At 43.1% G+C, this 26,704-nt stretch overlaps 1 long non-coding RNA gene across 1 annotated transcript in view; it reads right to left on the reverse strand.

The window, feature by feature from the left end:
- LOC138295587 (uncharacterized) overlaps positions 1-26,704 on the reverse strand; it is a 266,633-nt gene that overhangs the window by 12,193 nt on the left and 227,736 nt on the right. The window contains exon 4 of the long non-coding RNA XR_011203633.1: positions 14,939-14,984. This is a non-coding gene — a long non-coding RNA (uncharacterized lncRNA). The remainder of the gene's footprint in view (positions 1-14,938; positions 14,985-26,704) is intronic.

Consider the following 26,704-nt stretch of genomic DNA (forward strand, 5'->3'; position numbering starts at 1 on the left):
GTAGATATACCCACTCAGTCACTCCACGCATGTATTTTACCTTTTCTGAACATATGTGTTTCGTGCATGAATGCATCCCCTTGACACGTGTGTAGTTGGTTGGTTTTGCAGTGCTGTGTGCCACCAGAGTGCTAATTAATTGCTTTTCTCCCCATAGGCCGCCTCAAGGTAATTCCTTGGGTAATGTAGATCATTCTTTTTTCATTTTCTCACTCTTTGATTTCCCCATAGAGTATTTTCCTCCAACGTGAGACGTAGGGATCCTAGGCCCTGACGAATGCCCCGAGACCTTCATTGGCTCACTTTTGAGGGCAGAAACATGTTGGCTAGTAATTAGTTAGGTGACCCTGTGAGTCCTTGTCCTCACAGAGGTGTCCCAACCCCCCTTTTTAACTACACCAAACAGACACCACCATTAAATTTGTTGCTCTTCACAGGTGTCTGCTTAGGTGTTTTTAGTTTTTCAGTAGATTAGCTGGATCCCGATCTTTCCAGAAACAAGTTTATTTACGCACTCCCTCCTGTTCCTTTAACAGTGAGGTTGAGTCCGCCCAGGTGGCACTGTCCTACCTGGGTGGGTCTAGGTGGTCAAATGATGAAGCATGACACTATATAGTGTGTGAGACCACCTAGTCCGTAAAAGGAAATTCCCTTCTTCCCTCCCCTTGCTGTTCCACTCGGTAATTTCCAACTGACATTCCACTGACGTTACCCTTCCAAATAGGAATACATACAACCTAGGACTACGCTAATATCCGCGACGTCCGCTTCTAGAGAACCCCGTACTTTCGTGTGTACTTTGAATTATAGGGAGCTAAGTACGGAGTGTTCCTCCATAGTTATCCCCCCTCCTCCCTCTTCCTCTCTCCATGTGTAATGTGAATTTTGTAATTGGCACATTTATAAATCATTCTACTTGAATATTATAGCACTTTAGCACATATCCACTTTTTGTGCATGTTGCACTTTAGATATTGCTTGTTTTTATTTTGGATGTTATGGAGTGATGAATACCAGGCGCAGCATTAGAAAACAGTTCATGTGGGAGACATGGGTAGGCTTAGGTTGGAAAACCATGAAATGAGTGACACAATTGGGATTAATGCCTTGAAAACTATAGCATTTAATCTTAATGTTAATGGGTTTAATAAAAAGAGTGAAGCAAAGGCTATCAAGGTGTGGGTAAAAGAAAACACTCTCCTATTATAGTTTTACTTCAGAAAAAATAAATATTGTGGCTTTGCCATGTTTCAGTACTGGCAGATGTTATATGCATGTCTTGCACCAAACCAGCACATAGGGGCGTGGCAATTTTTGTTAGCAAGCGATAGAGATGGTAAGTTTGTTCTTTTCCAACTGACGAAGAGGGACATGGGCTCATGGTAAGACACACAATGAATCAATGATAGTTTCAAAGATATATTATCCAGGTGAAGCTAATCCTGGCCTGTTGGAACTATTTCAGTCTTCTTTCGGATCAATTGATTTTAGGTAGTGATTTAAAGTTTCTCCAAAACCAAGGTTTTGATTTGTCCACAGCCACTTGTAAGCAAAAACAGCTATAGTAATCCAGGATTATAAGTATAGTTCAAATTTAATTGACCCGTGGGGGAATACATTCCCAATGCAATTAGAACATACTTGCAATTTTAATAGATATAAATCAGTTGCCAGGTTGGATTATTTTCCAACATCTATTGACTGCGGTCTTCTCTACTATGATAATTTAGCAAATATTATTTCAGAACATTCGTTAGTTGGGATACATTTATCAGGTAAAAGAAAGATTAGCTCTCCTTTCGGATGGTTCTTTAATAAAGTTAATTCGGAAAATGAGGCCTGGGTTCAGAATATTGAGGCAGAGATTGTGCAATATTTTGAAATAAGTGAGGGGACTGCTAGAGTTGCTATGGTATGGGACACCTTTAAGGTGACTATTAAAGTCAATGTGATTTCAAGGGATTTAGTAGAGGGTTCATAGAAACTTAAAATAAGGATCTTGAGCTTCACCTAAAAACGACACATGAACTATATGTAAAGCAAAGATTGGCAAGATGCAGAAACTCAAGCAAGCTAAACCGCTGATACAGCACTATTACTATGAGCAGGTCTCTTTCCAGTAAAGTGACCCTACAAAAACTGAATGAGGAGAGTAAATGCTTGAGCATGTTTTTAGCCTGACAGATCTGGGAAAAAAGTTGAAAACACTATTAATTTACTCTGTGGTATGGAGACGAATACCAGTAGTACTAATCTGAAGACTATAGAAAATAAGGTCTGACAACATTATGAGAAAATATATAATATTGAACAATTGTGGATACTCCTAAACTATGGGAGTGTAGGACTGCTGGCCCTCTTTGTAGTGTGCAAAGCTAGGCACCCTGTGCAGGAGGTCCAGGCAACCACAAGTTGGTTTCCAGAGGTGAAACCTAGATCACCTAATGCTCTAATTTTTTAGGTAGCTTGGTCAAGCAGTTAGGCTAATCTTGGAGAAGTGCAAAGTAATTGCTGTACTCACAGTATCAATCATGAGACTCACATACTCAAAGGAATAACTTGATACCAATTTACAAACATACTTTAGATTTTTTTACAAATTTTAAGACCACAATCATTAAGATTGGTTAAGTACTTTTGAAGTTCTGAATTTTAATTTTTTTAATAAATGCAGTCTTTCAGTAAGTAATTACGTACCATAGGCATTCATAGGCAGTCACTTTTAAAAATGCATATAAAATCACACAATTGGTTACCATGTTTTTCACTTTTGCAGGTTGGTTGAGGTTGTCGGTGGGCACGCTGTGCCAGCTAGAGGGGCTTGGGTGGCTCCCAGGTTCGGCGGGAGCAGCATTGTAAAGTCTCTTGGAGCAGGTGCAAGGCCTCTCCGGGGGACCACTTGGAAAAGGGTGGTTTCTGCAGCTTTAAAGGTGGTGCCTTGGGAACCTTTTCTGGTGTTGAGGTCATAAGGGGTGAGGGTCACTTGGAGCACAGCTGATTCCTCTTTGCAGGACACAGGGCGGCTGGGTGCAGAGCGAGTTGGTGATCCAGGAGCTGTGCGCAATGAAGCCCTTTGGAGCTGGAGGTAGGCCTATTTGAGGGGGGCTCACAGGACAAAGGGGGACACTCCAATGGGAGATCCATGTTGTTCCTGGAGCCCCTCGACTTGGGCTTTCTCCTGGTCGGGTTCAGCTCTGAGGGATCTGGTTTTCTTGGAGTCCGATGGCCTACTGTCCAGTACTAAGGGAACTGGCACGACTTAACCACTGGAGGGTGCAAGGCCACCAAACTTGGCACACTTGCGGGGTTTGTCCTAGTGGTCATCGGTGTGTTGTCGGGTCTGGCTGTGACTTCCAGTTCGGGAGAGATCGGCTGGTCAGTGAAGTGACCCTCACTGGCTTATTGGTTCTTTGTTTTTGAAGAGTGGTACCTCTACTCAGAAAGGAGATCTTGGGTGATTTGTGAAGCCTGGAGGTCCTCTGGGTTTCTTGAGATCAGTCTAGTGTCCAGCGCATCCGCATTGGTGATTGTCAGGCCCTGGGTGCAGCAGGGAGGGTTTGGTGCCTTTTCTTGGTGCAGCCGGTCCACAGTTCTCTTGCTTTGGATCTTCTTTGGTACTGGGCTTCTTTGTCCTTTCGAATCTGATTTCTTGGTCTAAGGATGCCCACTAAATACTGAATTTAGTGGGCGTTTTAGAGGGAACCTTGTAGTGTCCAATGGGACACTTACCTTTGGGTGGCTACACATAAGATATAGACCACTTCCTGTGGGAAGGGTCACTGCCCTAAATCTAATTGGCTATTTTCCTTCCATCCAAGATGTAGGAAAATGAAAGAGAGGGTCTACCTCGCAGGCAACATCTTACTGGTGGTGCATGCCAGGTGGTGCCACTCCCCCTACCCTTTGTTAGGTTTCCTGCCTCTGCTCCAACCAGAAGTGGGTAGTTTGCATCTGCTGCTAGCAGCAGGCCTGGAAGATCTAGTTTCAAGGGCGGGAAGCCCTTTGAAGCTCACTGCCAGGGCGGTGCACAATCCTGAGGAAGGGGGTGTTAGTTCCTCCACCCATGAACGCCATTGTCTTACAAACCAGAGAGACAGAGACTCCCCCAAGGTTTGTATATTGGCTGTCTGGAGGTGGCAGCTGGATAGAAAAAGTCAGCAACCATGCTAGGGTAGTTAGCTTTTGCAGGGGGGACCTCTAAGGCTATCCCTAGGTACATTTTATAATAAATCCAGTACTGGTACCAGTTTGGATTTATCATTCTGAGTTCTTTGATACCAAACAACCCAAGGTTCAGAGTTGCCATTATTTGGCTGGGAGTAGTGTCCAGCACATATATTAAAATGGCTGCTCTGTTCACTCATGTCCCAGGTTTAGCAGGGACACAGTGGGGGCATATTGCTCCTGTAGCTATGCCCTCACATACAACATAGTGCACCCTGCCTTAGTGCTGAAAGGCCTGCCAGAGGGTTGACTTTCCAATATGGTAAGCAGTGTATAGGGGACAGGGCAGACAGGCAGTGTGCTATGCAGAGTTTGTATTTTAGGTTTGCACCAGGACACTCAGCCTGCTATGGCAGTGCTGGGTGCATCTGGATGCATGGCCCTTTAGGGTGGCACAATCAGTGCTGCTGCCCTCAGAGGCCAACCCTTAGTACCCCATGTCCTGGGTACCTAGGTACCTATTTACTAGGGGCTTAAAGTGATAGTTAAGGGTGTTTCCAAATACCTTTGCAATTTTAGGGAAACAACACAGGCACAGGAAACCTGGTTAGCAGGATTGCAGTGCACTCCACTTCAAGTTGCATTCAGAAAGATGGGGGGTGGGGTACTGCAACAAGGTGCCAGTTTCCCACAGAGAGTTTTTGGGCAAAATGTCAACACCACAATTGGACCGGAGGATGCCCTGTGCATTATTTATCCTCATTTAAGCTGGAAGAAGTAGATTTAGAGGTAAAGTCTCCAGCAGGAAGGGAAAATTGTGGTGCGGGTGGTTTTCAAGCTGAGTTTTTTAAAGTAGTACATTTTAAAGCAATATAGTCTCAGATTAGCAAATAACATAGTACAAGGAGGGAATATTCTGCCCTCATTTGTCAAAGCTGCAGTAGTGGTGCGACAGCTCATAAACCGGGATCAGTGTGGTTTTATATCTAGTAGACTACTTTCTTCTAACACTAACCTTTTAATTGGAGGCCTTAAATCTATTTGGTGTTAAAATGATCCCAGTGCAGATATTTCTCCTGGCTGCAGAAGCCTTTTGACCTTGTTGATTGGGAGAGCCTTTTCTGCATCCTGGAGAAATTTGGCCTGCTGGCTTCACTTATTAAGGTAATAATGTCCAATGTATGTAAGGGAGCTAAAGCATGTCTAACAGAGAATGTTATGGATATTGGAATTGTCCAGGTCACACGCTGTGCAAGGCAGGGTGCCTGCTCTCGCCTATTTTATTTGTGTTATTTATTGAATCACTTGCTGTTGCCATGAAGGAAGACATGACGATAGAGATGCCAATGAATGTGAGGTCTACAATTAAACTATATGCAGACAATATGGCACTTTGTAAAAACCTGGTTATGCAATGCAACAATAGTTTTGTTTAGCATTTTTAATGAATTTCAACAATTGAGGGCACATAAAATCAACAAATAAAAAAAGAGATTTAATTATTTCACTGCACAATAGACACTTAAGTCTCTGAGCAATGGACATTAGAAAATTAGATTCCAAAGTGATATTTAGGCATTTACACAACAGGAAATATAGATAATTTGTGTGAACTGAATTATTAACCACTTGTTTGTAAAGTCAAGTCCCTTCTTTTTAAAATTAAATAATTTACACCTGTCTATAATAGGAAGTGTTGCACTAGTTTGTATGTCTGTTTTATCATTATTCAATAATCTAAATACTACACTCCCTTGATTTTTTGCACATAAAGCTTTTTAAAGATATAAAAAGATTTTTGTTAATGCGCTAGCCCAAGTTTAGTGCTAGCTTGCCCCATTCAATAAATACGACGCACGGCTGACTTTGTGAAATGACGCAAGCCAGAGCTAAACGTTTTGCCCCAAAACTGCGTTAGCGTAGTTTTGCGGCAAACAGTATAACTATGGGTCACAGTGTGCAGGCAGAGTATTAATGGCTACGATTATCTCAGGGATTTTATTAAAAATAATGGGTGTAAGAAATGGGTGGATATTGAACCTGTCATTAGATTGACCAGAGGTCTCCTTCAATGGTCCTTTTTTTAGCTTTCACACTTTAAAAAAATCTGGACTCAAAAGTTGTTATGGCTAACTCTGACCTCACAGAGGACCTTATGGAGGCAAACATGTATAGGCTGATAAAATACAGGAAACTGAGGTTTACATAGGTTAATGAAGTAGGCATAACTAATAGAGTAAGTCAAAAATGGCTAAAGCAGGAGGGGTTGGAGATTACGGCAGATTCCTGAAAAATGGAAAATAAATACAATTGTTCCATTTTGAAAGGAGCAAACTATTGCAGAATGCAATGCTACACTAAATGGTTATTATATAGGACACCTGCCTTTCTAAGCAAAATTGGCCTACATGTGTCAACAAAGTGTTTTAGGTGCAGTAAAGTTGTAGAAGGCAACTGGACACATATGATTGAGGGGTGTCCCACGTTAGTGGAATACTAGGGACTCAATTTGCAGTTATTGTTATATTATACTCCATTTTGATATCCCAGATGATTTGTAACTAATACTGTTGAAGTATTCACCAAGTATAGGATTGTGTGCTAGTCATAGGAAAAAATAATTTACAGTCACATCAGTGGCAAGGTCACTGATTCTTCAAAACTCGAAAACTAAATTAATACGAAGAGCTGATCAATGGAGGACAAAGTTGATGAAAGTAAAAGAATGTGAGAAACGATCTGCATTGAGTGGTACTTATAAAAAATTCCAGACACTCTGGGAAAATTTTGGATAAGTGGTATATAAGGAATTGTAATGGCTGAAAAATCAAGGTCTATTTTTATAGAAATTATGAAGATGAAGTATAAACAGGAACCAGCAGAATGATTTGCTGAAAGTACTGACAATGATAGTTATTGATATGCGAGGCAGAAAGGATTTGTAGTTGTATTTTAGATTGATTGTAAATGATGGCATTCTGACATGTTTGTGATGTGATTTCTCTCAATAAATAAAACATTTGTAAAAGTTTAATTTTTCCTGAGGGAAGTGACACTCAGAGTTGAAGTACCATGGAAAGGCCCCACTGGTCTGACCACATAATGAAGATAAAGCCTCAGGTTCGCTAGTCCTCTGTGTCTAGGTGATGGTGGTCAAAACAGATTTAAATGTCTTTGGCTTCCTGGATCCCTGTAAACAAGTCATGCTCTCAAAATGCCGTTTTGCAGCCTGATTTGTCAAAAACATCTTTTGATAACATCAGTGAGCAGGGAGAACTGAGAGGTAGAAGAGGCAGAGACACATGACTAAGGAGAGAAGGTCTGGCAGAATGTATTTCTGGCTGGATTTGGTCAGTCACAGAGGATCTGAAGAATGGCATGAATGACTGATTTTCTAACATAAGTTTACTTCCTATTATCCAAGAGTATTTAGAAATGTGAGATATGTCATTTCAGGGTGCCATGTCTCACATACCCTTCTGTCGGAACCATGACCCATGCATCATTAATGTTGCCATCTCCTGAACCTTGTGAATAACCTATAATTAGGGCTCACAGTTTTATGGTTTTATTCAATACACAATTGGATGCCTACTGGGTTTAGTTTTTCAGGAAGTCATTTAGAAACTGTTTAAAATGCATGGCATGTCTGAAACTCTTTAAAACCTCATTTGAAAAACTTGGGCCTGAATTGTTGCCTTCCCTGCCTGTTAGTCAACACAGCTACTGGCTTATCAGTCATAAACGACACCATCAGAAATCACTCAGAAGAAATACCACATTTTTCCATGATTAGAAATAAACAAAAAGAGAAACATAAGGGTTTATGTTATATTATGGAGATTTGTTAAGTGTACAAGGTGAGATTAGCAGATTCACCCCCAGTTTTGCTTTTAATGTACCCCAATGGCTCCAGCTGTAGTGTTGGTGACCAGTTAACTTGGCATGGGCTAGTGAGGGTGTGGGTAAAGCCGAGCTAATCCTTAGGATCATTGGAAGATCTGGACATCGCAGCCAGGGTTTGAGGTTTGTTCAGGCCAGCGGGAGCAGATTGCCAGGATAGCAGGATTCCACTGACTTTGCTAAGGCAGCAGCTGGGGTGCTTTCGCCACACCCAGTAAAGCTATAGTCCGAATGGCCTACAGACTCAAACAGCTGTCCCTGCCTCTCTCCTGGACCACTTTCCCCATAGTGGACTTAGCCAGCAGTGAAGGCTACTGGTGAGTCTGTGGGGAAGAGTGGTGAGAGGCGGTAGTTTGAGGCAGGTGCGCAAGGGGGGCTGTGTGCTTCCTGCACATGCCAAAGGTGTCTGACGCCTTCAATGGCAGCACAACACAGGAAACTGCAACTTCTGGCATGTCACAGGAAAGTGAAGCTTGTGGCACAACATAGGAAAGTCTGGCTTGTGGCACAGTAAAGTGCAGCTTGTGCCAAAATACAGGAAAGTGTAGGTCGTGGCATGACACAGGAAAGTGCAGCATGCGGCACAAAAGAAGTGAGGCTTATGGCACAATACAGGACAGCGAAGCTTGTGCCACAATACAGGACAGTGAATCTGGTGGCACAACACAGGAAAATTCAGTTTGTGGCACAATACAGGAGAGTGCAACTTGAGGCAACCCACAGGACAGTGAAGCTTGTTGCAGAACACAGAAAAGTGTAGCTTGTGGAACAATACAGGAAAGTGAAGCGTGTGGCACAGCACAGCAACATGCCGCTAGTGGCACAATACAGAAAAGTGAAGCTTGCTGCACAACACAGGAAAGTGCAGCTTGTGACACAGTACAGGAATGTGAAGCGTGTGTCACAACACAGGAAAGTGCAGCTTGAAGCACAACACAGGAAACTGAAGCTTGGGGCACAAACACAGGAAGGTGCAGCTTGGGGCACAAACACAGGAAGGTGCAGCTTGTGACACAAAACAGGAAAGTGATGCTTGCAGCACACTGCAAGAAAGTGTAACTAGTGGCATAGTACAGGAATGTGAAGTTTATGGCAGAAGACAGGAAAGTGACACTTGTGGCACAACACAGGGAAACAAAGCTTGTAGCACAATACGGGACAGTGCAGCTTGTCACATAACATAGGAAAGTGAAGTTTGTGGCACAACACAGGAAAGTGAAGTTTGTGGCACAACACAGGAAAGTGAAGTTTGTGGCACAACACAGGAAACTGAAGCTTGCTGCACAACGCAGGAAAATACAGCTTGTGGCACAATACAGAAAAGAGAAGCTGGTGGCACAGCACAGGAAAGTGAAACATGTGGCACAACACAGGAAAATGAAGTGTGTGGCACAACACAGGAAAGTGAAGCTTTTGGCACAACACACAGTGTAGTTTGTTTCAAAACACAGGAAAGTGCACCTTGTGGCACAATGCAAGAAAGTGACATCTGCAGCACAACATAGGAAAGTGCAGCTTGTGGCATAACACAGGACAGTGCAGCTTGTGGCACAACACAGGAAAGTGCAGCTTGTGGCACAACACAGGAAAAGCGCAGCTGGTAGCACAACACAGGCATATTACAGAAATGTGCAGTTTGAGGCACAACACAGGATTGTGGCGCTTGCAGCACAATACAGGAAAATGCAGCTTGTGGCACAATACAGGAAAGTGAAGCTTATGGAACAACACAGGAAAGTGAAGCGTGTGGCACAACACATAGGAAAGTGCATCTTTTGACACAACAATTGACCCATGGTTCTCGCCAATTCTGGAAGATGCCCTGTGCTGCCTCTGATTGAAACATCCGGTTGTGATACACTAGGCAATGCAGGCTGAGTTTGTCCACCCTTAAGTTTAAAGATCCTGCCAGGTGTTGTATGACCAGAGGTGCTCTGGTGACTCAGACATTTCCAGACGCTCAGGGCTTCCTGGCATAGAATCCACAACCCACTCCACCCTGCTCATTGCCATACCACATGGTGGCATTGTTGTCCATGAGAACCTTCTACTGTTTCCTTGGAAGGTTCTCGTGGAGGGTTTCAATGCTAAGTTAATTTCCCACTGCTACAACAGGATGATCTTGAGGCGGTTTATGCTGTACATCAGTGTCCTCTGGTCTCTGCCTCTCCCAGTTGAGATCTTTAACCCAGAAATGATACCTCCGTTACAGCCATTGTCTCTGGGTGGGGTAGGGACCTGCCACAGGTCCAACTGCAGTCAAGCAGCCACCACTGCAGATCCTTTGTAGTCTACTCATACACCTGTATTGAATCAGAGAGGTTTCCTTGGTGCTGAGCCCACTGCAGAATCTGTGTGTGCCATCCAGCGTGGTCCACTAGCAGAATGCAGCAGGCCAAGCAATCAAGAATTCTTAATGCCATTTTCACTGAGACTCAGGTCAGAGATTGAAATATCAGGATCAAAGCCCATTTGTAAAAGTGAAAGGAAGGCTCCAGGATGATGCCCATGAAAGTTACGTTTTATGAAGAATTCAAGTGTGACTTCAGTACACTGGTTGAAAATGTCAGTGATGTCAGCGGATTGGATGTGGGACATGACTGTTTGAGGAGAGCCCACCTTTAGTAATTAGTCATTGAAGTATGGGGAGACTGGTATTCCCAACCACCAGAAATGGACAATGACCCCCCAGCATCACTTTTGTGTACACCTGTGAGGCACTGGTAATGTTGAAGGTGAGTACTGAGAAATGAAAGTGCTTGTGGCCTAACTAAAACTACAGGTAGCGTATGTGAGACAGCAGGATGGAAATGTGGAAATAGACATCTTGCAAAGTCAACTCCAACATCCAGTCACCTGGTTCCAGAGCAGCCACAGCTTAGGCAAATATGAGCATCTTGAACTTGTCCTTGTTGAGGAAGAACTTCAGAAGGTAGAGGTCTAGATTAGGATGAAGCCCACCATCTTTCTTCAGCACCAGAAAGCAATGGGATTAGTAGCTAATCCTAGTCACTGAAACAAACACAAACTCACCCTCCTTCAATAGAACTTGAGCGTTCTATCGCAAATTTGAAAAGTTGTCCTCTAAAGGCTGTTGTGGTGTAGGTGGCATGTTTGGATGGGTGGAAATGAAGGGTATGACAAAACAGTGTTTTATGATTTGAAGCACCCATCTCCCCGATGAGATGCTTCACCACCCATGAAGATATTCATTTATTTGGCCTCTAACTGAGTGACAGTGCACTGCTGCAAGACAAAGTGAAGGGGTTTTGCAGTGGCGGCTGCATGGGGCATAGGGTAGTGTTCGATTTTTCCCCTTGGGGCCTGGATGCTGTTGGATGAATCCCTAACCTTTACCTCGAAAGGCTTTGGAGGTCTGTTGTTGCTGAGACAGGGTCGCTCAGGGCCTCTGCTGTAAACCTCTTAAAAACCCTAACAAGGGGGGAATATTGCTGGGGAAAACTGCTGTGTGGGCAGTAGAAGTCCAAGAGACCATGCCATTCCTTTGCCCTCTTTACAGAACTCTAATGCTAAGTCTGTTTTGTCTCCAAAGAGACAGGTGCTATCAAGTGGAATGTCCATGAGTGGTTGCTGGACATCAATCGAAAAGCCCATAAATCGTATTCAGGTTTGGTAGCAAAGCACCATGTTGGTATCAACTGAGCTACCCAAACAGTTGGTAGGGTTTCAGGCCCAATCATATTATGTTATTTGCTGCACACTGGCCATCCAGAAAAATTTGCTGGAGGTTGGCGTGGAGGTACTTTTGGACTGCGGGCCAGATATTGCTCACCATGTTCCACAATGTGTGGGAAGGGGGGGGGGGGGGGGTCGGAAAGTCATTTGGACTCAGCCTACTAGTGGAGCCTGAACCACAAGGCTCCCTGGTGTTAGGTGTTCAAGGAAGAAAAATCCGTCCCCCAGAGCAGGTCTGAGTATTATTTGGTTCCTACCAATCAAGTAAAACAGTGTGTCTGGTCAAAATAAACTCAGTCCACATGTACCATCAGGAAATGTTGACACGTTTCCTAGCTACCTCACAGTGCCCCACCTGAACCCCTAAACATACCAGGGTACCAGATGGGTTTTGCAACCTCAAACATGGCTACTCAGATTTCCAAGGAAGTCGCTAAAAGAGATCTACACTTTTGTTGTCACAGCTTACACAAGATGAGACACGCAAAAGGTGACAAAATGTCTTTTAGAGCATTTAGTTCAGCAATCTTATTCTTGCGTGAAAAACATGGGCTGTGATTATTAGGCAAATGAGACAAACCATGGTAACCAGCATTAAAATATTTTTTTTGAAAAACATAAACAGTTCCGCCATGGTAATGTTATTGTGTTGGCACACTACAATCTGCTTCTACCTATGCTATTGAGAGCATAGTGGGAGTACCCTCTACCAGATCTATTAGGACAGCCCGACTCCCCATAAGATACACTGGGAAGCTGGCCTGATGTAGTGAGGGATATATGTCCTGTGCAGGATATGGGTCAGAATCACTTTCAGCGCCAGAGTCAACCAAGCTGCATCTCAGGCACTGCTTGCCGTGTTCCAGGTTGCTCCTCTGCTGAATATGGTGCAGAGGCAGTTTTTATAACACAAACACAACTCGTGCCACACTGTGTCAGAGGTGCAGGCTTGATGCTATGAAATGTCTACTATCGCGGATCTGTCTTCATGGACAATCAGAATACTGAAGGCATTGCGTTCTACATGCTCATGCGTGGACAGAGTGTACAGACCAGATAGCATCAAGGCTCACAAGAAACAAGCAACATGCGCTGTGATTTCTCAGTACTTTATCATATGAATGAAAAGCCATGGAAATAACAGAAAGGAAACGCTAAGGTAAAATGTGCATTAAAAATGGAGGTTCTTAGCGGGCCCTAACATGCTTTATCACGTGGGTCTTTTAGCTATTTGGCTATTGAGCAAAAGGTAAGAACCTGGATTCGGCCAGGTGCCCAAAAGGGTGTCTGTCAGGCCCTCATTAAAAGGAAGAAGTGGTTCTGAGTACATTTGTTTTTACATTCACTAAATGTTGCTGGAAGTAAAGCACTTCTACCACCCATCTCTTCATCTTAGAAAGAGGCAGATTCTTCATTAGAGGTGCAAGGTGCAGGGTAGAGGCCAGTGTCGTGGAAGGTGTGACAGCCACTGGCCTCTCAGAAGTCTAAAAGTAGGCTCTCCTTGTCATACAGCCATCGCTATCATTGTATTATCGCTCCAAGGCTGAGCATCTCTAATATAATGGAAGCGTATCAGACTGGGGTTGCGTGAGTAGTCAAGGTGGGGGTTCTTCAACTCAGGTTGTGGTAGATTTGCTTATCAAATCACAAAGGACTACAGGCTCTTTCTCTCTGGGGTTTGGGGTGTTGCTGCTGGCATTAACACATGGAGCACTGGCACAGGTCTTAGCATCATATGAAGAGTTGGAGCGGCTGTCAGTCCCAGAGTCAGGGTAGCCCCCATAATATATTTGAGAGGCACAATCAGTGTCAGGGACGGATCCACAGGCAGCAACTCGATTGAAGGCATTCGAGAGGGATGCAGTAGGATACAAAAGATCTGAAAGATACCCTCAGGTCAATGCAAGGGGAGCCAGTATTTAACTCCTTGTGTGTTTTCTTCTTTGCTTTACCTGAAGACTTGGAATGGGGTCTCTCAAACACTGCCTCAGGACTGAGGACTTCTCTCAAATCTTGAAGTGAACTTTGTAGATCTTTTTTTTGGTATGTCCATGTCTCGGACTTGCAATGTCAATTATTTGTCTATAATTGCCTTCTGAGATCCTCTTTTGCTCATTAGACTGTGAGGGGACTTGTATGTGTTGAGTAAGACACTTCTGTATGCTCATATTTGGAGGCATTCACTTGGTGTGCACAGTTGCCTGAAGGTCTCATATGGCAGCTAAGGGGCAGAGAAACCTATGGCTTCTTTTCAAGTCTGACAACATATGCTGAGTTTTGCCTTTTTCCTCCCTGACAGCCTCTCCCTTCGCTCCTGACCATAAGTGCAGTGTGATTTACTGGAGACGATAGGCTTCGGTTACCATTTTGGGGCCAAATTCACAAATGTAAACTTAGTCCAATAGTCTAAGTTTAGACCTGAAGTCCAAGTTTACAACTACAGTCTAACTTTACTAGTAGCAAAGTTAGACTTTTGGTCTAAAGTTAGACTTCAGGTCTAAACCTAGACTTTAGGACTAAGTTTACCTTAGATCAGGTCTGCTCGAGAACAGCCTGGATGGCATCTAGCTGTTTTGGATGCATGGTTGCCCTGATACGTCTGCTTGTTGTTCCTGCATGTCTTTGGCGTATCCTTCTATCCTTCACTGTCCATTCTTCATTTTGCTTTTCAAAGGTGCTTGATGTCAGCAGCTCACAGGTGGTAGAAGGAGAGTAAAGAGGGTGCACGTCGGCTCAGTCCGCCATTTTGGCTCCTCCCTCATATAGATTTTTAAATATAGAGATTAGTGTGTATGACTTTAAAAACCATACAAAAACATAAAAAAGAAGTCCTCTTCCTTGCTCTGCCTATTTTATTGAGGCAGGCTGTTTTGAATGAATTGCACAGCTCCTCAGACTTTGAAATAAGCTATTTCCAAGAGACAATAATGTAAAAAAAATATAAAAAATATAAGGTTAGATTACAATTAGTTTAAAAAAAACTAAAACCTATATTGAAGTGGGAGCTCAGTTTGACTAATACATTTAGAGTTGCTTTTTATGACAAATTAGGAAATTCACAATTTAAGATGCTCGCTCTGCCTAAGTATAACTTAACTACCCCTTCCGTGAAGCCACTTCGCATCTCTTATAGCTTCTGATACATAGAAGGAAATATTAATTTGTGAATTCTTACCCCATTGTCCATAGCCTTCAACGCCTCTTTCAGGTCAGACCGGTATCTGCAAATAAAAATATTAAATGAATACTTTAAGAGTATATATGCCCTTCTACCTGTGTTTTGTTGATCAGGTGTGTGGTCCATGATTTACATAAAGGTGAGTATGACCTTATCTTGTTGAATGTACTGCTTTGCAGTGCTTAATAGAAGTTCTTGCTCATGGGAAGCGCTGAGGTTGTGCATTGTGTTACAGAGTTACAGTTCATTTTGAATTGTTCCAATCTGTCTACCTTTGCTCTTCCTCTTACTTACTGCTGTGGATCAGCAGCTCCTCACAGACCTGGCATCCTTTACAGACATTAGGCTGTGATGAACACCACACCCCCAGCATCAGGTGCAGACATTGCGCCTTAATGAGCATCAGTGGCTCCTCACAAACCTAACATCATTTACAAATCTAGCATCAGGTGCAGACATTAGGGTGTGATGAGCACCACAGAACTAGCATCAGGTGGGGACATTACGCTGTGATGAGCACCACAGACTTAGCATTAGGTAGAGACATTAAGCTGTGATGAGTGTCAGTGGCTCCTCACACACCTAGTATCAGGTGGAGACATTAGGCTGTGATGAGCACCACAGACCTAGCATCAGGTGGAGACACTAGGGTGTGATGAGCACCACAGTCCTAGCACCAGGTGGAGACACTATGGTATGATGAGCACCACAGTCCTAGCATCAGGTGGAGACATTAAGCTGTGATGAGCACCACAGACCTAGTATCGAGTGCAAACATTCGCCCGTCAGGTGTGGATATTAGCTAGCGTTGGGATGTGCAGTTTTACTGATAAAGCTATAGTGCGCAAATCATGAGTAGGTTTTGTAGAATATTTATCTCTGTGCATCACCAAGTAAAATGTTTAAATTTGTTTTGGTCCCAGCATCAGGTGGAGTCATTAGGCTGTGATGAGCGTCAGTGGCTCCTCACACAACTCGCATCAGGTGGAGACATAAGGCTGCGATGAGCACCACAGACCTAGCATCAGGTGGAGACATTAGGGTTTGATGAGCACCACAGACCTAGCATCAGGTGGGGACATTACGCTGTGATGAGCACCACAGACCTAGCACTAGGTGCAGACATTAGGCTGTGATGAGCACCACAGACCTAGCATCAGAACCTAGCATCAGAGGGCGACATTAGGCTGCATTGTGCACCACAGTCCTAGCATTAGGTGGAGACAGTAGGGTGTGATGAGCACCACAGTACTAGCACCAGGTGGAGACATTAGGCTGTGATGAGCACCACAGACCTAGTATTGAGTGCAAACGTTCGGCCGTGCTGAGTGTCAGTGGCTCCTCACACACCTAACATCAGGTGTGGATATTAGCTAGTGTCGTGACACAGAGTTTTACTGCTAAAGTAATAATGAGCAAATGATAATGTGTAGGTTTCGTAGAATACTTATCACTGGTACATCACCAAGTAAAGTGTCTAGATTTGTTTTGGTCCTATTAAAATCCATCCCACTGCAGAATTACAAAAAATGTGCTTCATTTGTGCGTTCCTAATTGCTGATATATTTTGGAATGTGTGTACAGTTCATTCACAGGTATTTACATTTTTTTGTTTTTGAGAAAACTGACATCTTACAACCTTTCCCATTATTCACTGTACCTCAGAAAGATTGCCACCTTGGTCACTTTCACAACATCTTCTAACTTTGCAGTCAAGAGACAGAAAAGTAAACACTAGTTTCCTAGCTAGATTAAGCTGCAATTTGCCAGAAGACGTAGCCTGAATTCTGTCTATTAACACACAGCAAATGTGATAACAAACATAATATTCAAATGCATCTTATTGCTCATTCACCTTTTGAACTCCAGCATGAGTATTTTGGGGGCCCTGCAGCTCCCCTACTTCGAGCACCTATACTCAACATGCTGCCTCTGCCCACTCTGGCCCTCCATACTGAGTTCCAGTAAGAGTGTTTCTTGGTTATTTTCATGTCCTCACTCCCACCTTAAAATAATCTTGCAGGAGTAGGAACAGCATTCATGACTTCTAATGGGGAATGAATTAGGAAGCATTCATGGCGGTGTTTATGAAAGTGTGTCTTGTCCAGATGCTGCTGTCACATGTGTGTTAGGTTGTATAATCACCAGGAGGCAGCAGGGTTGAGACAATGCGCGGCTGAGCTCACACGTTCGTTGAATTGTATAATCACCTGGAGGCAGCAGGGTGAGATAAAGGGTGGCCGACGTCACATGTGTGTTAGGTTGTATAATCACCCGGAGGCAGTGGGGGGAGCCAATGTGTGGCTGAGCTTACTCACAAGTTGTTTGTATTGTGCCATCAGATAACTTTTTTTCTGAGAGATATTATTTGTCAGTTTTCTTTACAGTTACCTAGAGCCAGCTTTCTTCAGCTTCCTCGACATGCGAGTGTAAAAAGTGTCACATTAGTATGATGACACACAAATACTGATGAAATTCACTCTTAGGAGATTGAATCAACCTGACACAGCTTTGCTTGGTTTCCACTGTCCTGTGTAGACAACTCGGTGACTACATAACTCCTCCTTATTGGGGTGGGGCATTGTTTTCCACCATGCTGGGTTGTTAGACTTGGAAAAAGATAGGTTGTCTCAGAAGTGGTGTTTACAGAACGAAAACAACTGAAAAGAGAACAGGCTGCTGCTAGAAAATGACAAACAACTGCTTTCAAATTTTTTTGTTGATGTTGGAATGCGTATTAAAGATGAACTGCAAGCACAAGCCAATCATCATTACTAGGTCCTAATGGAATCAAGTACTTCTTTAGTGATTTCTAAGGCATGTAGAGGAGCATAGGGTATTTCTGCAGAACATTATCACCTGCATACAGCAGATTAAGTGGACAACACCAGCACCACTCTACCTGACTGCAGAGTCCACCACGCCTACAAGTGCAGAGTTTTTGATATTGCTCTCGTGGTTCACTTGGTGCAGAGATTGGTAGTGTTACTGACAGAATACAAGGACGTACAGAGAAAAAGAAGGCATCATATCATCTCACCGCAAAGTCATCCGACATCCTAGTAAGAGTTGTAGGGTAAACTCTGAGCTCTATCCCTCAGTTAATAAATATTATGAATGTCATGATTGGGTGTGTAACTTCAAATCACCTTCCTGGACCTGGTTCCTCAAACATGATGTTTCCATATGTAGATACAGCCTTAAAGTGGGGTTTTGTTATGACATTTTTTTATCTCGTCCCACATTTGGCCCCTGTCTGCATTTCTCAGGCCTTTCTTCGATATGTTATATCACACTTTTTACTCTCCATCTCAATGCCCTGAAGCCCCCATTGGCTCCCAGTTCATTCTGATTAGTTTCTTCGTTGCAGCAAAGCGAAATCTGTAAGCCTGCTGCTGGGCTTCTACTTCTTCCATTAGTGCATTAGGTGCAGCGGCACCAGGGACTGCAGCCTTGAGTGGCCCATTGTACACCAATAAGGCTGGGTTCGAAAGCAGATAATCCAGGGGAAAGCATGGAAATGGAAGCAGCAGAGAGACTGATGTGGAGGGTGGATATCCTTATGAAGAGAGGACGACTGGAAGCAATTACCCTGAGCAGGCAAGGTGAGGGAGGAGAGGGAAAGATAAGGGAGGGACTAAGGGTGAAAGGAAGCACAATAGGGGGCAGAAATGACAGACTGGGTAGGTGTTAGACATGATAGTATTTGGTCTTCCCCCAAACGTTATGCCTTCACCCCTCCGGTTTCCTGAATTTTGTTTTTGTTGGCTTTAGGACTCTGTGCATTTTACCATTGCTAACCAGTGCTAAAGTGCTTGTGCTGACTCCCTAAAGTATGGTAACATTGGCTAATTTACTTGCAAGTCCCTAGCAAAATAGTACTATATGTACCCAGCACCCATATATTAAATACTGCATGTGGGCCTGCAGCACTAATTGTGACATTCACTTAAGTAGCCCTTACATACCTGTCTCAGGCCTGCCATTGCAACCTGTGTAAGCAGTTTTAAACTGCCGATTCGACCTGGCAAAATAACACTTTTGCGAGGCCTAAACCTTCCTTTTTAATAAATATGTCACTCTTAAGGAAGGCTCTAAACAGCCCGTAGGGCAGAGTGCATTGAATTTAAAAAGTAGGACATGTGTTTTTCATTGTCACATGTCCTGGTAATGAAAAACCTAGTAAAGTCATTGTTCACTACATTAAGGCCTATTTCTCCCAAAGGATAGCACTGGGTTACCTTAATGCATGTACCAACGTTTGATTTGGAACAGGTGGAAATGTCATGATTGGTCTCAAAAGTATTGTAATTTTAAATCCTCTTTAAGGGTAAAGTCCAAATTTAGGTCACAATTCTGAAAATGCTACTTTTAGAAAGCTGACATTTTCTTGTCCTAACCATTTGGTGCCTTCTGCCAGTGCCCTGGGTCACATCATTGTGAACAGCCTAGCTGTTGGGCTTTGTATACTCCCCCCAGACAGTTAAACAAAGGGGGAATAGAAACTGGCAGCATCGGCCATTCTGCCAGGATGGCTGTAGACAAAAGCTGTTGCCTGCCCCTATTACACTTCAATGGGCTGCCTTCAACATACTAACAAAGGAACTTGACAGTAGCTTTCTGTCACCCCACAATTCCTGGAGCTTTGGCAGGGGACAAGAAGAACTGTCCAGAATCATATGCGGGAGTAGCCTAGAAGATTCCTCTGCTGCAAAGGCTGGCACCTGGTATAAATATTGGACCCTCAGAAAACTAAGGGCTAGATTTACAAGGCCCTAGCACCTCTTAGCTCCACACTAGCGTCATTTTTTTTAATGCTAATGTGGCGTTAAGGAGGCCATCCTCCTTCGCCGTATTTACAAAGTGGTGCAATGCTTGCATTAGGCCACTTTGTAACCCCGTGAGCCAATTTATGCCTGCGCCAGGCATAATGTATGCAAGGGGGGCGTTCCGGCGCAGGGAGGCCTGGAAAAATGGCAGTGAAATTTACAACATTTCACTGCGCCATTCTAAGCCTAATTTTTAACGCCTGCTTAGAGCAGGCATTAAAATGACACAGCCATTACTTTCAGTGGGCCTCCGTTCACTTTGCAGGATTAGCGGCACAATTTATGGTGCTAATCCTGCAAAATACCACAATAACATCATAAATTATGGCAATATTGTCCTAACGTGAGCCACGGTGCACCCTATTGTAAACACTGCACACCATGATGTCGTTAGGTGCTGGTAGGGGGGCGCAACACAAGTGGTGAATCACAGCTGATGCACCAATTTATTGTAAATCTGGCCCTAAGTCAGTAAGCTCCTGGAATTGTGGAAGAATTCAGAAGGACTGCCTTGGACTCCCAGAAGACTTACCTGCTTCTTAAGGTCTGTCTTGTACCTCAGAGAACTGTCATGGTGCTTCAAGCTTGCCTTTTCTCCACAGGACAGCCCTCCTGCTTAAGGCCTGCTGTGCTGCTTAAATTCAGGACTACTAGAGTGAGTTCTAAGGAAAGATGGCTGGTCTCCAGTGTGGCTACAGGGACATGCCAGGCTCCAGAGTCCTTGAACCATGCTTCTGGCCTCTGCAGGTGTGAGTTCTAACCCTCAAGAGGTGTCCCCCAACTCCTATAACCATGGTTGTGTTGCTAAAGATGTTGCTCTGACCTAACCCTAAAAGTTGGGAATTAGAAAAAATGTTCCTCAAAAACTGGCCTGGGAATCGACAAAAGACTGGGACCTACCTGCTTGCTTTCTGCCCAGGGTGTATCACTGGTCAGCCTGACTCCATGGTAGCTTCCACTACATTATTCTGTGCAGAACCAAATCCTGCTTAGCGGGACCTATTGGCAAAGGTATGCAGCCTTGTGAAGCCCACGTCAGCGACAGCCTGCAGCTTTGTCCAGCTGGAGATCTGGCTTCCAAAAAAGTGACAAAGTTCGAAGGTACAAATCTTCACTTGGGACTCCATCCAGTGGCTCCCCGATGATGACACCTCCTACTCGGACACTGCCAGTTGCCTTGCCCCACTGAACTTTACCTTCTCAGGAACCTTTCTTTAAAATTTCTTCTAAATCTAAAGGTAAGCCGAGAACGGGTCCAATTGACCTCATGCATCCAACCAGTGCTCCATCTTAGTGGGCCTTACCTTTTGACATTGCCCTGGTCTTGTGCAGATACCAATGGTTGGTGCTTTGATCTGTTAGATGCTATTTTACACCTAAAACTTTAAAAAATAATAACTCACATTCTACTGAATGGATTTGATTCATTTTGGAGTCATTTTGTTTGTGGTTTGGGATTTTTCTTGTGTTTTCACATTATTAATGTTTGTGTGCTGCATTACTACTTTACACAGTACCTCTCTGTTAAGTTGACTGCTTCTGTACCAGGCTACCACAGGGTTAAGCATAGCTTAATTTTGTGACTTTTGCGGTTCAGCCTGACAAGGATTGTGGTTGATGGTTGAGTATGGTTTACATCCCTCTCAGCCAATAACCCAATTTCTAACATTCTTCCATTTAAATATTTTAAGGAACAATAGATTTGATATGTGGCAGTGGAAGAAGACTGGTGGCTTTGCATAAACATTAATTATTTGTGACGCAGGGTTTCTTGGTGTACTCGATTTTGGAACACCACAAATCACTGTCTGACTTGTATGGGGATCCCTAATATACAAAATGGCAGGTCCCAGAAATAGCAATTCCACTTATTTGTTTGTTTTGTAAGTGATAGTTACTCCAAACTAAACAGCAGTAGCATGAACTTATTCGCAATCAAGGAACTGCATACAAATATGTATTGGCCCCATTTCAAAATTATATTAATTAACACCATATATCAGCAGTTTGCTCTATGCATCATCTCACGCATTTAGATTTGGAAGCCAATTATCGTACATACTCCAATAATTGTATTCTGTAAACCAAGTTTCATTACCCTCCCTTTCTTCTTTATCATGAGTACAGGTGGTGGCCATTTCATTATGCTTTTACTTAATGCAAAATAGAGAAACATTCCAAGGTGGCTGCTGTTCATGCACATGAATGCATGGTGGCCAAATTAGAATGATTTTCTGTCAAGGAAAGGAAAAACCATTCCAAGATGGAAACTGCCTCAATGCAGTGGCCATTTGAAAGCATGTTTGTTTAATTTTCTTAATGCAAAAGCATTGAAGATGGGTGCTTTGCATGTGGACGCATACACAGCAGCCATCTTAGTACAATTTCTCTTTCCCTTCTTTCCACCTTGCATTTATGTACACACAAGGTGGCCATAAGGGAACACCATCATTGACAAAGTCAATAGGTCTGCTTCCATATTGGAAGAGGCCTATTGAGTTTGCCAATGCTTTTTTAAAGCTAGGGCCCAAAGTCAAGCCCTTCCAAGTTGTGGGAGTAAATGCTGAAATGAGCAGTTGCCTTAAAACAGTTATAAATGTCAATACCCACCATTTAGGAGATGTATAAAAAATGCTTGCCCAACCTTTGGAACCTGATGGTCATAGGGTTAAACATTCCTTCCAGGTCCAATATAAAGGAAAACACTGGTTTATCTGGAATATTCAACTGCAGTGCTTCATCAGTTATTCAGATTCCACCCCTCTTCCATTTCATACTCCTCACAAACACCATCATCCTACAGTCAAAGAAACATGATACAATTTGTATGTTTTAATGTGAAAACCTGCTTTATAACTTTTACTCTTTTTCTATTTGTAGGCAATCTGCAGGAATAAAATAAGATGGGATTGAAATATTTGCAAAAGTTTACATTTCATACAATTACAAAAAAGGAAGACTAGAGGCTAAATTATTAACACTGACAATATTTACCAATAACATATTTTTCTGTTGCATACCGGTCTCAGGCTCTCTGTGTTTCCATCAAGAGGGTATGTGCCATGGCCATTCGGGCTGGGGTGCTATTATTTGAGTTAAATAAGGAGTTTTTAAAGTTTGGCAGGTGGCTTCTCCCCAGTCGTCCCCTCAAACCTCTCCCACCACCATATTTAGAGAAGGTGGAGAAGTAGCGTAACGAAATTCGAGGGGGCCCCCGTGCAAAGTACATGGAAGGGGGCCCTGACTCAGTCAGGAGCTGTCAGGCCAGAAGCTCACCGCCCATGCACAATGTACTGCTCTGATGGGGCCCCCTACAGCTAGTGTCCCCCACCCCCTTAACATGGGGGCTGCGAGGGCTACTGTTACACCATTGAGGTGGAGATATCTGTGACTTCAAAGGAATGTGTCAGCTACATACTAAAACACTCTTGGGGCCTGATTAGATCTTGGCAGAGGGAATACCATTCTCAAATGTGACAGATATCCCATCAGCCATATAAAGATATAATGGGATTGCAATATGGCAGACAGGATATACGTCAGGTTTGTGACAGTCTTCCCCACTGCTGCGATCTAATAAGGCCCTTAGTCTGTTTTCCATATGACTAGTTTCTGTCTATACTGACAGAGAGGGCGACAGAGTATGTCCTGATATCCATTCCTCATGCAGCTGCCAGTGGCAGAGACCACTGTAAGCACTCCTGCCATCACATTGGTGTTCTCTCTAATGCACATTTTCCAGGTGGAACAAACTGCAAATGTCAACTTTTGACACAAACAACTAATTCCAAATCTTAGGTAGCAACAGAGAAACAGGGTGAAAATCAGCAATGCCCAGGGTCACCATCTATGTAGAAAAATGAGGATGCTCTACAACTGGTGTAATCTCCAGGTGCCTCAAACATTCCTGCTGGCTGGTGAAGTAAGAAAATGTATGTTCTCCCTCTTAGTTCACAAAACTGCAAATCTGAATCGCCAAACAAGGCCCCAATTTAGGGATCACTGTTCAAACTATTGTTTTAATTTTCTAAAAGCTTGCAGAGCACTATATGGCACTTGATTGAGGTTGTGATCATGCTGTGTGGTACAAAGGATTTAGCATTGTTGTTTCCCAGTAGTAATTTACCACCTATATGGTTCAATAATGAGTTTCAGGCCTGGTAATGTTGACTAATATTCGGGTAAAATCATGACTGGGCCCTTTCTTGCATATGAGCAAAAAACGTGGCTGTGTAGAGGAGAGAGCGCACTTTCCAAAGGTAAGCTAACATTTCTTTGCGAAGTCCATGATGATGTGAGACTGAAGGAGGGAGTGCCCAAGTGGTAATGCACCCAGCCACAGAGTGCGTGAACTGTTACCCATCAGGGGTCACGGTTGTATAAAGCAAAACAGAAAACCACGGCACATCCTAGAAAGTTAAAAAGTTCCACTTTATTCCTTTGTAATGTCTTTAGGTGAACAGATGACATCTGGCCCAATCAGACATCCTGGGCACAGAGTCAGATGGTGACAACAGAATTCATGTTCAAATGGACAACATGTGTTTCATCAGGTTAGACTTTTTCAAGTCTAAAGCTAGGAGTTTCATACGATGTTCCAAAGTGCCAGAATTCGCTAATATCTTAGAAGATGATACAATGGTTGATAAGCGAAGTGTCTGAGGACCGTGATAAGCCTCTGATCCCTGTCGTGGTGCTTACTGAATCTGCTACCGGCGTCGCATGTGACTCTGTGCCCAGGATGTCTGATTGGGCCAGACGTCATCTGTTCACCTAAAGACATTACAAAGGAATAAAGTGGAACTTTTCAACTTTCTAGGATGTGCCGTGGTTTTCTGTTTTCCTTTCTTGCATATGGTTCCTGGATGCACGCCTCATTTCCACACATACTTTCCAACTGATATTCACAGGTTAAACTTGTAAGTGGAACCACAAATGAAGCTACAGTGTACAAGTCCACACCCAGTCAATTTGTCATTGTCTGGGGGAGGCTTCTCCAACAAGGAGTTTGTGAGCTAGTGGTAGCTCTCTAGCAACCTGCAAGTAGCTCTTGTGTGTGTAGTCCAGCAAAATAAATTAGAAGAATTTGCTTGCTTCAAGGGAAAAACAAAACAAAGGAAGGAATCTATAAAGCTAAGACTTTGACAAAAGCAATGGAGACCAACTGGGAGATGATAATATTCCTATCTCTAGAGGGCAGAGCTATGGAATTTCCATAGTAAAAAGTGGTCCTCAATTGCAAATGAAAGGAGATTTATGAACCAACCCATTAACTAATAGGTTGGTTGACAGAACTCTGAATCATAGTGGGTTGGAATTCAAACTAAACACTATTCATGAGGTAGGGCTCAAATTGCAAAATCAGTATTAGTGGATGCCATTACAAGGATGGTGGCATGCTAGGGTCAGCAGATTAACACATCTGTGATTGTAGTATACTTTGTTTTTTGAAATGCAGTCTGTTTCTCTTAAGGGAAATGGGGCTTAGTTTAAAAAGAAACGTTGTTTACATATTTTGGGAATTGGCAGTTATCCTCTAGAGCACTGCCTACTCCCCAATGAAGGAAAGGTTACCTGTAACCCTACTCCTCTTCCAGGGTAATCATTATCTGTGAAAAGCGTATATATTGAAATTGTTAATAGTGAGAAATTTGACAATACCGGCTGTCCATCTTTCAGACAATCAAAACGTAGAAGCAAACTTTCTCAGTCATGCATTTCATGAAAACTACAAAAGGTTCTAAGCAGCAGAGTCTTGCAAGAAATGTTTCAGTATTGTGCTATCCACAAATAGACTTGCTTGCAGATGCAAGCAACAAAAGATGCCAAGATTATATCCCCAGATTCTACAAAGCAGAGTTGAAGGGGAATGCCCTTTTAATAGATTGGCCAAAGGAAGTTCTTTATGCATTTCCCCCAATCTCCCTTATACCAACAGTTCTTATGGAATTTTACCAGTTACCAGTTCATGACCAGAATGATAATCATATTACCTGATTGGCCCTACCAATGGTGGTTCATGGACATTCTTCCCCTTTCAGAGCAATCAAACAAGACACTACTGTTCAGACAACATCCTCTGTACAAGTTGGGAGGCTTTGTCCTATAGGCCAACCTTTCAGCACTGTACTTAGCGGCCTGGCTCCTAAAGCAGTCACTATTGCCACTGTGCACAGAGTTAGTGAAATGTAGGTTTTATGCACTACTGACCCATGCATAGTACTCAATAGTAATAGAGAGGTTATGAGGACCCTTCCCAGTTTTCTTCCTAATGTGGACTATTTTTTTCACATTAACCAATCTCTTTACCTACATTTTTTCTTAATTCATCTACTCCTGCTGAAAGAGCATTGCATCCCCTAGTTGTAAAGAGATCTTTGAAATTCTGTATAGGCAAAATCAGATCATCTTTTTGTAAATTGTGGCCCAGTAAGAACAGGTTTATCTTCAAAAAAGCAACCTATTTCTATTTTCACACCAACTAGCAAAAAGACCATTGTCTGGCAGACCCAAAGCACATTCCACACCATACAAAGCTGCTGCTCTCTTAGAAATGTGTCCACTTCAGAAATTTGTAATGATGTTACCTGAGATCCGTTCACACGTTTACCAGACAGTATTTTCTGGATTTGGACTCAAGGGCAGATATTCATTTACGGCAAGCATCTTTGAGAAACCTTTTTTGGTGATTCCTGGAGCTGTTTTCTTCTTCTTGTCCACTTATTTATGAGATGCACATGCTATTCTATTCAGTGTTTATGACTATTGATGAGGATCCCCAGGAGGAGCAGGAAAAGTTACTCACCTGTAATCCTAGTTTTTTTATAGGAGAACCCTTATCATAATAAAAAGCAAGAGGTCCACCGCCTCAGAAAAGAGGAAAGAGGAAATATAGCTCTTGTTTTCATCCAGAATCCCCTTATCCTCTCATCCT

This window comes from Pleurodeles waltl, chromosome 5 (assembly GCF_031143425.1).
Source record: "Pleurodeles waltl isolate 20211129_DDA chromosome 5, aPleWal1.hap1.20221129, whole genome shotgun sequence".
Taxonomy (NCBI): Eukaryota; Metazoa; Chordata; class Amphibia; order Caudata; family Salamandridae; genus Pleurodeles; species Pleurodeles waltl.